The sequence below is a fragment of the Rhipicephalus microplus genome, unplaced genomic scaffold, assembly GCF_043290135.1.
Source record: "Rhipicephalus microplus isolate Deutch F79 unplaced genomic scaffold, USDA_Rmic scaffold_531, whole genome shotgun sequence".
Taxonomy (NCBI): domain Eukaryota; kingdom Metazoa; phylum Arthropoda; class Arachnida; order Ixodida; family Ixodidae; genus Rhipicephalus; species Rhipicephalus microplus.
Window position 1 is genome coordinate 7,501 of NW_027465091.1, and position 12,500 is coordinate 20,000.

The window sequence follows — 12,500 nt, forward strand, 5'->3', positions numbered from 1 at the left end:
CCAAGTGCGCCCGCAACCCTGTACAGGGCCACTTCTTCACAAGGCTGGCAATCGGCTTCCCCGCTGCACGCGTGCGGCGCACAACCGGTGTGACGTGGAAGTGACGGGACACGTTCGTAAACCCATCGCGAACCGAGTACGACGCCCTACCAAGTGCGCCCGCAACCCTGTACAGGGTCACATCTTCACAAGGCTGGCAAGCGGCATTCCGCTGCGCGCGTGCGTCGTCCGAGCAGTTGCGTGATAAACGACCGTGTCGAAAGCCCAAACACCGCCGAGGCCAGTCGCCGCCGCCGCAAGGGCAGCCACGCAGCCTGGCGAGAGGCATCGTCTCGTGTAGCGTCGCCCCCGCCCCAACTGGAGTGGCCCAGTTTTTTGAACGGGACGGGAACTGCGAAGCACTTAGACCGACGGCGGACTACGACGAGAACGCCTTAAGCTTCGCCAACGTTTCGCCAACTCGTGCGGGAGACTTTTTCCGCTTCGCGGCAAGTCGTCGCGCCGTGCTCTCCGCATCAACCGCGTACGCAGCGAACCGCAAACGTCGGGCGCAGCCTCCTCACCTCCCTGCGCTTTGCGCGCGAACGTTCCCTGTTCGCGCGGCAAAGCCTGGAGGAGGCACGGCCCCGCAGCGTGTTCGAGCGCCCGGTCTACGGGACACCCTGCTTACTTCGAGGGCAACAAGCGCAACGCAAGGCTGCGATCTCGCGCACTTTGCGCACGGCTGGAGAAGCTTTGCTGGCCGGCTTTCGCTCCTCGTGTTTACCGTGCGTTAAAGTTGCGCGTCCGTGGCTCTCGCAGCTCTTGCGCGCCCGGTCGCAGAGAGGAGTACGCAACCTCGACCGCACTTTCCCTGCAGGCTTCCTTCCGACTCGAAGTCCTGCGGCGGTCTCAACGAGGTGCCACATCCTCAATGCAGTCGGTCGCCCCCGTTTCGGTTGGGCTCTGGCACGACGGTCGCCACCGTCTCGCCCTTGAGTGGCCGCTGTTGGCGCTCGCTGTGAGGTGTTCAGCGTGCTGTCCGTGTTGCCGACGCGGTCAAAACGAGTCGACGGCTCACGTTCCCTTGTGCGCCGAAGGCTCTCTTGATATGTGATCCGACCCTCAGACAGACGAAGCCAAGGGAAGACCCAAGGCCGCAATGTGCGTTCAAAGAATCAGTGCTCAGTGTGTCCTGCAATTCACACCAAGTCTCGCAGCTGGCTGCGTTCTTCATCGACCCGAGAACCGAGTGATCCACCGCTTAGAGTCGTGAAAAAGTGTTTGTTCAATTCCGTACAGTCAAAACCAAACGTTTCTGGCACTCGGCCAAACAGTGGCCAAGAAGGGCGCTTTTCAGCGCACGCTTGGACTCCAAAACTCTGCCGCGCCTTTTTCGGCTGCCGCAAATCGAGCAAACGGTGTGTTTCGGACGGCGTTTCGCTTCCGCTACTTGCGAGTGCTTTCGTGGTCCACCCCTCTATAAATACTCGGGAGGCGTCGAAGCCGGTTCTCCAAGCCGGACCCGTAGGTATCGTTGTGTGCTCGCTCTCATTGGCCCGCCTAACCAGAAAATGCCTGCGGTACACCCATTTGGATAAGAGTGCACGCAGATGCGGGCCTCGACGGCTACACATTTCCTCGGGCGGCCGCCTCCCGGCCTCCGTGGAGCGCGGGATGCACGGTCCCATCGACAAGCCTCTCCCGTTTTTACCGTGGCGTCGCGGTTCACCACGGCGGGCGGGTCGGTCTCCTCCGCATAAAAAGGGGGACCCCCGCTTTTTGTTCCACGAAATCGCACAAGCTTTTTTCGCATCCACGGTTTGCCACCGCACACCAAAATGCCGATCCGGCTGCCTACTTTAGCCAACAGGTGGAGCCAGGCGCGCCGTACTTGCGCGGCACTTCCCACGTCCACCGAAGTCGGTGCCAAGGACCACTTTCGGCGCCGGAGCCGCGTACGAGCCTACTCGAGGCGGAAGAACGAAGCCAGCAAGGGCCTGGCCGCAAGTGCGTTCAATTGTCGGGACGTCCAAGTCCCTCGTTCTTCCGTGCTTCCTCTTTCGGCAAGTCGTTGCGGCACCTTCCCAAAGCGCGCAGACCCGCTAATCGCGACGAGCGCGACGTGGCCGTGCCGCCTTTCCCTCGGCAGCAAGCAAAACGCCTGGCAACGTCGACGCTCCCCTAACCGCGATCTCGCACCGTGTTTCGTGTGGCGAATTCAAAAGCCGGCCGGCGCTGCTGCAACCATTACGGTCGGTACGCATACGCCGCGGAGGGCGGGACGGTCATCGGAGCGTGCGGTTCCTCCATCGAGTACTGCGCACCTCGGCCGTCGCATCGCCGTGCCATGACCGGCCGCGCGTCAACGCGAACCGGTGCCAGCGAGATCCCTCGCCTGCAAGAACCGACCGGCAGCCTCCGTCACCCGAGGACGCGGAGGCGCTTGCCGCGGACGGCGGGACGGTATGCACTGGTGCACAGCGGACCCGTCACATCGCCAGTTCCTTGACCGACCGCCGACGCTTGTGCCGTTCCTCTCGTACTTGGCAGTCGCCGCGCGATTGTCGGGTCTCGTTCTTGCACGCTCGAACGGTCGGGAGGGCACTCGGCTGGCGTTTCGGGAACGCGCAGCCTCGCCTTCTACCGACGTAACCACGACTCGCCGTTCGCGCTCCGCCGCTCCTGTTTACAGTACTAGGCGGTCCCGCAGCGGTCGGGTCGCGCATTTCGAGCGCTTCGAGCCACGGTGCAGTGGCGGGTCGAAAGCCGACCTATGAGTGCGTTGCGCCGTTTGTACCCGCGTCCGCCACCTGGCCGACCGTCCAAGGTCGCGGTGTTGGCGTCCGCTGGGCGCAACAATTTGTCACGGGGTGCCGCTCCACATTCAGGCAGCCCCGTGGGGAAAAGCCGACCCCGCGTCCAAACGGGGTCAGCGGCAGAAAGTGTCGGGCGCAGACGCAGCTGAGGCGCTCACCCTTCACAATCCGTTAATGATCCTTCCGCAGGTTCACCTACGGAAACCTTGTTACGACTTTTACTTCCTCTAAATGATCAAGTTTGGTCATCTTTCCAACAGACCGGCGCAACCGAAAGGCCGCGCCGGACATCGGTCCGAAGACCTCACTAAATCATTCAATCGGTAGTAGCGACGGGCGGTGTGTACAAAGGGCAGGGACGTAATCAACGCGAGCTTATGACTCGCGCTTACTGGGAATTCCTCGTTCAAGGGGAACAATTGCAAGCCCCTATCCCAATCACGAAAGAAGTTCCACGGGTTACCCAGTCTTTTCAGACAGGGATAAAGACACGCTGCTTCCTTCAGTGTAGCGCGCGTGCGGCCCCGGACATCTAAGGGCATCACAGACCTGTTATTGCTCTGTTTCGTGCGGCTAGGAGCCGCTTGTCCCTCTAAGAAGGTTGTAAGGTGCTGGGAACCCCGCACCTATTTAATAGGCTAGAGTCTCGTTCGTTATCGGAATTAACCAGACAAATCGCTCCACCAACTAAGAACGGCCATGCACCACCATCCACCGAATCAAGAAAGAGCTCTCAATCTGTCAATCCTCCCAGTGTCCGGGCCGGGTAAGTTTTCCCGTGTTGAGTCAAATTAAGCCGCAGGCTCCACTCCTGGTGGTGCCCTTCCGTCAATTCCTTTAAGTTTCAGCTTTGCAACCATACTTCCCCCGGAACCCAAATACTTTGGTTTCCCGGAAGCTGCCCGCCGAGTCATTTGAGTAACTCAGGCGGATCGCTGGTTGGCATCGTTTATGGTCAGAACTAGGGCGGTATCTGATCGCCTTCGAACCTCTGACTTTCGTTCTTGATCAATGAAAACATTCTTGGCAAATGCTTTCGCAGTAGTTCGTCTTGCGACGGTCCAAGAATTTCACCTCTAGCGCCGCAATACGAATGCCCCCGTCCGTCCCTCTTAATCATTACCTCGTATTCCAAAAACCAACAGAACAGAAACGAGGTCTTGTTCTATTATTCCATGCAAGTTTATTCAGGCGACTCGCCTGCGTTGAGCACTCTAATTTTTTCAAAGTAAAAGCACCGGCCATCTCGAGGCACACAATGAAGTGCACCAAGAAAGAACCGGCATGATGTTCAGTCCGAGCCGTCGCATCGGGTAGATGCACTACTCGTCTGGAACTGAGATCCAACTACGAGCTTTTTAACCGCAGCAGCTTTAGTATACGCTATTGGAGCTGGAATTACCGCGGCTGCTGGCACCAGACTTGCCCTCCAATTGATCCTCGTTAAAGGATTTAGAGTGTACTCATTTCAATTACGGGGCCTCAAAAGAGTCCCGTATTGTTATTTTTCGTCACTACCTCCCCGTGCCGGGAGTGGGTAATTTGCGCGCCTGCTGCCTTCCTTGGATGTGGTAGCCGTTTCTCAGGCTCCCTCTCCGGAATCGAACCCTGATTCTCCGTTACCCGTAACAACCATGGTAAGCAAGTAACCTACCATCGAAAGTTGATAAGGCAGACACTTGAAAGAAACGTCGCCGGCTCGTGGCCATGCGATCAGCACAAAGTTATCCAGAGTCACCACACAATACGGGCCGAAACCCGATCGATCTTGGTCTAATAAAAGCACCCGTTACCCAAAGGGCTCCAGGCTCACTGCATGTATTAGCTCTAGAATTGCCACAGTTATCCAAGTAGGAAGAAACGATCTAAGGAACCATAACTGATTTAATGAGCCATTCGCGGTTTCGCCTTATTTCGGCATGTACTTAGACATGCATGGCTTAATCTTTGAGACAAGCATATGATTACTGGCAGGATCAACCAGGTAATCGTTCGACTGCGCGTCCGTCCTCGCCCTCGGCGGGCCGGACGCAGTCTGTGTGCGGCGGAGGCCACCTTCAGGCGCCCCAACACGCTTATTTTGCACTCCGAGATGACGGCGTTCGAGCTCGCTACGGCACAACCTTCCCGAAAGACGAGTGGGAGCCGTGCGGCAAGAAGCACGTTCATGCTCGCTCTTTTTCGTTGCATCGACTCGGTCGCGCCGTGCGGGTTGCCCAAGCCCGCTGCACTGTCGGTGGACCGGCCGGAACTAGCAACGGAGCCGAGACTGCAAAGCCGCCAGACGACGGGTCACGCCCGCGTCTTCGGCGCTTTCGCATCTGAATCGCCCGAGGACGACACGGAACACACCTCGATATCGTGGTAAAACGGCACCGTCCGACAACCAGCCCCTAACGCATCAAGCGGATGAGGCTGCAGACGACTGCCGTGGATTCCCCTGGAGCAGACCCGAGGACACGCTTGACGAGGCCGAAGCCCGCCGCATATCAGACACCCGGTCGCTTTCGCGTACGCCGCTCACGAGAACCCCCACATAATAGCAGCGATAAGTACCCAGACCTCCTTGGGCCCTAATACGAGCGTACTCGAGAAAATTTCACCGCGGGTGTGCCCCGAAACGTGTGGCATGTTGAGCGTGCCACAAGTCTACGTCGCTCTCAAACCCGCCGAGGTCGTAGAATTTGCGACCCTACTCACGAAATTCCCACCGAGGATACGGCCGCAAACGTACCGCACCTTGGGTAGGCCACGAGTTTGTGCAACACTACGCTGACGGCACAGCACCGAGGTCGTGCGCGCACGCACGGGAAAATTCCGCCGCGGTTTCTGCCGAAAACGTGAGGCACCACGACTCTCCGCAAGTTCGCGTCGACTGCGAAAGACCGAAGTCGTGAACGACGTGTCCGCTACTCGCCGCCGACACGCTGGACACCAAACGTACAACGACTCGACGGCGTCGTAGAGGCCCACGACGCGGTTTTCCTTAACGACGTCTCGGCGTGGCACCGACAGGTTAGAACGGCCGACCAACGTTCCCTGTCCGCCGTTCGGCTCAGTCGAAGGGCTCGGCGACTTCGGCAACGCTGCGAAGCCGCACGGTGACGCACGCCATGTCCCCATTTTTTTTTTTCTTTCTGCGTCTGCCGGGGTGCCCCTATAATAGCAGCGATAAGCACCCAGACCGCCGTGGGTCGCTCGCCCCGGCTGACGTGGTTTTTCGTACTCCTGCGGCGGTCGCCGTCAAGCACGTCCAAATACGCTACTTTCGTGGGCGCATTCACGCTCTTTCGCTTCGCCGGAGTGCCAGCACTCACTCTGCCAAAAACGGCGAACATCCGAGCGGCGGTTCCCACTTTTGCGTCGGCGTCGCAAACCCCGCCCCGGCAGACGAGGTTTGCCGTACTCGTGCGACGGTGGCCGGCGGGCACGTCGAAAGACGCCGATATCGTGCGCGAATTGGCGCACCTTGGCTTCACCGGAGTGCCGCCACTGACTCCTCCAAAAACGGCGAAGATCCGAGCGGCGCTTCCCACTTTCGCATCGGCGTCCCGAACTCCGCCCCGGCTGACGCGGTTTACCGTACTCGTGCGACGGTCGCCGGCGAGCACGTGGAAAGACGCCGATATCGTGCCCGAATCGGCTCCGTTCGGCTTCGCCGGAGTGCCAGCACTGGCTCGGCGAAAGACGACGAACATCCGAGCGACGGTTCTCACTATTGCGTACGCGTCGCAAACCCCGCCCCGGCAGACGCACTTTGCCGTACTCGTGCGACGGTCGCCGGCGAGCACGTAGAAAGACGCCGATATCGTGCCGGAATCGGCCCCGTTTGGCTTCGCCGGAGTGCCAGCACTCACTCGGCCACAAACGGCGAACATCCGAGCGGCGGTTCCCACTTAGCCGTCGGCGTCCCGAACTCCGCCCCGGCAGACGCGGTTGCCGAGCTCGTGCGACTAGCGACCGCGAAGCCGTCTCGCGACGCCGCTTTCGTGCGCGGCTCCCACTGCGACCTGGGTCACCCGAGGTCGACGAGCAAAAAAGAATGTCGAAAAAAATTTTTTTTTTTTTTTGCGTCTGCCGGGGTGCCCCTATAATAGCAGCGATAAGCACCCAGACCGCCATGGGTCGCTCGCCCCGGCTGACGTGGTTTTTCGTTTTCCTGCGGTGGTCGTCGTCAAGCACGTCCAAACACGCCACTTTCGTGGGCGCATTCGCGCTCTTTCGCTTCGCCGGAGTGCCAGCACTCACTCTGCCAAAAACGGCGAACATCCGAGCGGCGGTTCCCACTTTTGCGTCGGCGTCGCAAACCCCGCCCCGGCAGACGAGGTTTGCCGTACTCGTGCGACGGTGGCCGGCGGGCACGTCGAAAGACGCCGATATCGTGCGCGAATTGGCGCACCTTGGCTTCACCGGAGTGCCGCCACTGACTCCTCCAAAAACGGCGAAGATCCGAGCGGCGCTTCCCACTTTCGCATCGGCGTCCCGAACTCCGCCCCGGCTGACGCGGTTTACCGTACTCGTGCGACGGTCGCCGGCGAGCACGTGGAAAGACGCCGATATCGTGCCCGAATCGGCTCCGTTCGGCTTCGCCGGATTGCCAGCACTGGCTCGGCGAAAGACGACGAACATCCGAGCGACGGTTCTCACTATTGCGTACGCGTCGCAAACCCCGCCCCGGCAGACGCACTTTGCCGTACTCGTGCGACGGTCGCCGGCGAGCACGTAGAAAGACGCCGATATCGTGCCGGAATCGGCCCCGTTTGGCTTCGCCGGAGTGCCAGCACTCACTCGGCCACAAACGGCGAACATCCGAGCGGCGGTTCCCACTTAGCCGTCGGCGTCCCGAACTCCGCCCCGGCAGACGCGGTTGCCGAGCTCGTGCGACTAGCGACCGCGAAGCCGTCTCGCGACGCCGCTTTCGTGCGCGGCTCCCACTGCGACCTGGGTCACCCGAGGTCGACGAGCAAAAAAGAATGTCGAAAAAAATTTTTTTTTTTTTTTGCGTCTGCCGGGGTGCCCCTATAATAGCAGCGATAAGCACCCAGACCGCCATGGGTCGCTCGCCCCGGCTGACGTGGTTTTTCGTTTTCCTGCGGTGGTCGTCGTCAAGCACGTCCAAACACGCCACTTTCGTGGGCGCATTCGCGCTCTTTCGCTTCGCCGGAGTGCCAGCACTCACTCTGCCAAAAACGGCGAACATCCTAGTGGCGGTTCCCACTTTTGCGTCGGCGTCGCCAACCCCGCCCCGGCATACGCGGTTTGCCGTACTCGTGCGGCGGTGGCCGGCGGGCACGTCGAAAGACACCGATATCGTGCGCGAGTCGATGCTTCTTGGTCTCGCAGGAGGGCCGCCACTCACTCCTGCAAAAACGGCGAAGATCCGAGCGGCGCTTCCCACTTTTTCGTCGGCGTCGCAAACCTCGCCCCGGCAGACGCGCTTTGCCGTACTCGTGCGACGGTCGCCGGCGAGCACGTCGAAATACGCCGATATCGTGCCCGAATCGGCCCCGTTTCGCTTCGCCGGAGTGCCAGCACTCGCTCGGCCAAAGACGACGAACATCCGAGCGACGGTTCCCACTACTGCGTACGCGTCGCGAACCCCGCCCCGGCAGACGCGGTTTGCCGTACTCGTGCGGCGGTGGCCGGCGGGCACGTCGAAAGACGCCGATATCGTGCACGAATTGGCGCTCCTTGGCTTCACCGGAGTGCCAGCACTCACTCGGCCAAAAACGGCGAACATCCGAGCAGCGGTACCCACTTAGCCGTCGGCATCCCGAACTCCGCGCCGGCTGACGCGGTTGCCGAGCTCGTGCGACTAGCGACCGCGAACGCGTCTCGCGACGCCGCTTTCGTGCGCGGCTCCCATTGCGACCTGGGTTACCCGAGCTCGACCAGCAAAAAAGAAGGTCGAAAATTTTTTTTTTTTTTTCTGCGTCTGCCGGGGTGCCCCTATAATAGCAGCGATAAGCACCCAGACCGCCGTGTGTCGCTCGCCCCGGCTGACGTGGTTTTTCGTACTCCTGCAGCGGTCGCCGTCACGCACGTCCAAATACGCCACTTTCGTGGGCGCATTCGCGCTCTTTCGCGTCGCCGGAGTGCCAGCACTCACTCTGCCAAAAACGGCCAACATCCGAGCGGCGGTTCCCACTTTTGCGTCGGCGTCGTAAACCCCGCCCCGGCAGACGCGGTTTGCCCTACTCGTGCGACGGTCGCCGGCGAGCGCGTCGAAAGACGCCGATATCGTGCGCTAATTGGCGCTCCTTGGCTTCTCCGGAGTGCCGCCACTCACTCCTCCAAAAACGGCGAAGATCCGAGCGGCGTTCTCCACTTTCGCATCGGCGTCCCGAACTCCGCCCGGGCTGACGCGGTTTACCGTACTCGTGCGACGGTCGCCGGCGGGCACGTCGAAAGACGCCGATATCGTGCCGTAATCGGCCCCGTTTGGCTTCGCCCGTGTGCCAGCACTCACTCGGCCAAAAACGGCGAACATCCGAGCAGCGTTTCCCACTTTCGCATCGGCGTCCCGAAGCCCGCCCCGGCAGACGCGGTTTGCCCTACTCGAGCGACGGTCGCCGGCGATCACGTCGAAAGGCGCCGAATTCGTGCACGAATCGATGCTTCTTGGTCTCGCAGGAGGGCCGCCACTCACTCCTGCAAAAACGGCGAAGATCCGAGTTGCGCTTCCCACTTTTTCGTCGGCGTCCCGAACTACGCCCCGGCTGACGCGGTTTACCGTACTCGTGCGACGGTCGCCGGCGGGCACTTCAAAATACGCCGATTTCGTGGGCGCATTCACGCTGTTTCGCTTCCCCGGAGTGCCAACACTCACTCTGCCGAAAGCGGCGATCATCCGAGCGGCGGTTCCCACTTTTGCGTCGGCTTCGCAAACGGCGCCCCGGCAGACGCGCTCGTGCGACGTACTCGTGCGACGGTCGCCGGCGAGCACGTCGAAAGACGCCGATATCGTGCTCGAATCGACCCCGTTTCGCTTCGCCGGAGTGCTGCCAGTCACGGCGCAGAAAACGGCGAACAAGTGTTTTTTTTTTTTTTTTCCTAGAATTTGTGTTATAGAAGGCACATTTGATATCGGACGATAATTTTCAACTTTATCACGCGCACCGATTTTCGTGTAGAGGTTTGCAAGTTTATGGGAATTTCTCCACTTGGAATAATGCGATTTAGTAGTACTACGAGAACTTCATGGATGTACTCAAGGGTACGGGGCAAGTCAGTTACGTCAACACCTGCAGATTTTTTACACTTCAAACTGAAAATTGTTGGTTGTGAGTCCTCGTGTGATATTAAAGGCCGATTCGCTAACACATAGAACAAAGAAAGAAAGGAAGAAAAAACGCCCGCGCTCGCTCAAGAAACCTGGGTTCGCAACAAGTGGCAACAACAAGCAACCGAGCGAGTGCGCCAAAACCCGTGGCGGCCGAACAAACGCGAAGTCCCAACCGCGTCAGCCGGGGCGGCACGGGACAGGAAAAATCACTTCAGCCGGGGCGGCGGGGCACCGAATAAACCTCGTCACCTCGTCGCAGGATAAAAGAGGAAACAAAAAGTCTAAACAGCGTCTGCTGGAGCGAATGCGTAATAAAACAACAACAACAACAAAAAAAAAACACCCGCGCTCAAGAAGTCTGCAATCACCACAAAAGGCGACTGTGACCGAGCAGCGTCAGCCGGGGCCGTGCGGAAACGGAAAAACCGCGACTACCGGGGCGTCGAGGCACCGAAAAATCCACTTCAGCCGCGGCGAAAAAAAAAACAAAAAGAAAGACGGAGGGGGGGGGGGGGAACCACGTCTGCCGGGGCGAAGGAAAAAAAAAAAACGCGTCTGCCGGGGCGAGCCCGGGTGCGGCACCACCGGGAAAACTGTGGCAAACAGACATGGCGATCGAGTGAGTGGGCCGCCAGCCAGGCTCAGCCAAAAAGTGCAAAGTCCGAACTGCGTCAGCCGGGGCGGCAAAAACCACGTCAGCCGGGGCGGCGCAAAAAACCGCGTCTGCCGGGGCGGCACGAAACCGCGTCAGCCGGGGCGGCGCGAAAACTGCGTCAGCCGGGGCGAAAGAAAAAAAAAAAAAAACGCGTCTGCCGGGGCGAGCCCGGGTGCGGCACCACCGGGAAAACTGTGGCAAACAGACATGGCGATCGAGTGAGTGGGCCGCCAGCCAGGCACAGCCGAAAAGTGCAAAGTCCGAACCGTGTCAGCCGGGGCGGCAAAAAACCGCGTCAGCCGGGGCGGCGCAAAAAACCGCGTCTGCCGGGGCGGCACGAAACCGCGTCAGCCGGGGCGGCGCGAAAACTGCGTCAGCCGGGGCGAGCCCGGGTGCGGCACCACCGGGAAAACTGTGGCAAACAGACATGGCGATCGAGTGAGTGGGCCGCCAGCCAGGCTCAGCCAAAAAGTGCCAAGTCCGAACTGCGTCAGCCGGGGCGGCAAAAAACCGCGTCAGCCGGGGCGGCGCAAAAAACCGCGTCTGCCGGGGCGGCGCGAAAACCGCGTCTGCCGGGGCGGCGCGAAAACTGCGTCAGCCGGGGCGAAAGAAAAAAAAAAACGCGTCTGCCGGGGCGAGCCCGGGTGCGGCACCACCGGGAAAACTGTGGCAAACAGACATGGCGATCGAGTGAGTGGGCCGCCAGCAAGGCTCAGCCAAAAAGTGCTAAGTCCGAACTGCGTCAGCTGGGGCGGCAAAAAACCGCGTCTGCCGGGGCGGCACGAAACCGCGTCAGCCGGGGCGGCGCGAAAACCGCGTCTGCCGGGGCGGCACGAAACCGCGTCAGCCGGGGCGGCGCGAAAACTGCGTCAGCCGGGGCGAGCCCGGGTGCGGCACCACCGGGAAAACTGTGGCAAACAGACATGGCGATCGAGTGAGTGGGCCGCCAGCCAGGCACAGCCGAAAAGTGCTAAGTCCGAACTGCGTCAGCCGGGGCGGCAAAAACCGCGTCAGCCGGGGCGGCGCGAAAACCGCGTCTGCCGGGGCGGCACGAAACCGCGTCAGCCGGGGCGGCGCGAAAACTGCGTCAGCCGGGGCGAGCCCGGGTGCGGCACCACCGGGAAAACTGTGGCTAACAGACATGGCGATCGAGTGAGTGGGCCACCAGCCAGGCTCAGCCAAAAAGTGCTAAGTCCGAACTGCGTCAGCCGGGGCGGCAAAAACCGCGTCAGCCGGGGCGGCGCAAAAAACCGCGTCTGCCGGGGCGGCACGAAACCGCGTCAGCCGGGGCGGCGCGAAAACTGCGTCAGCCGGGGCGAAAGAAAAAAAAAAAACGCGTCTGCCGGGGCGAGCCCGGGTGCGGCACCACCGGGAAAACTGTGGCAAACAGACATGGCGATCGAGTGAGTGGGCCGCCAGCCAGGCACAGCCGAAAAGTGCCAAGTCCGAACTGCGTCAGCCGGGGCGGCAAAAAACCGCGTCAGCCGGGGCGGCGCAAAAAACCGCGTCTGCCGGGGCGGCACGAAACCGCGTCAGCCGGGGCGGCGCGAAAACTGCGTCAGCCGGGGCGAGCCCGGGTGCGGCACCACCGGGAAAACTGTGGCAAACAGACATGGCGATCGAGTGAGTGGGCCGCCAGCCAGGCTCAGCCAAAAAGTGCCAAGTCCGAACTGCGTCAGCCGGGGCGGCGCAAAAAACCGCGTCTGCCGGGGCGGCGCGAAAACCGCGTCTGCCGGGGCGGCGCGAAAACTGCGTCAGCCGG

At 60.9% G+C, this 12,500-nt stretch overlaps 2 non-coding genes across 2 annotated transcripts; both read right to left on the bottom strand.

Annotated features, from left to right (window-relative positions):
* Positions 1-1,098: 1,098 nt before the first annotated feature.
* On the bottom strand, positions 1,099-1,251 carry LOC142795016 (5.8S ribosomal RNA). The gene has a single exon (XR_012892694.1). It is a non-coding gene; the product is annotated as a 5.8S ribosomal RNA (ribosomal RNA).
* Positions 1,252-2,970: 1,719 nt separating this feature from the next.
* Positions 2,971-4,785, bottom strand: LOC142795023 (small subunit ribosomal RNA). Its single transcript, XR_012892700.1, has one exon. It is a non-coding gene; the product is annotated as a small subunit ribosomal RNA (ribosomal RNA).
* Positions 4,786-12,500: the final 7,715 nt, after the last annotated feature.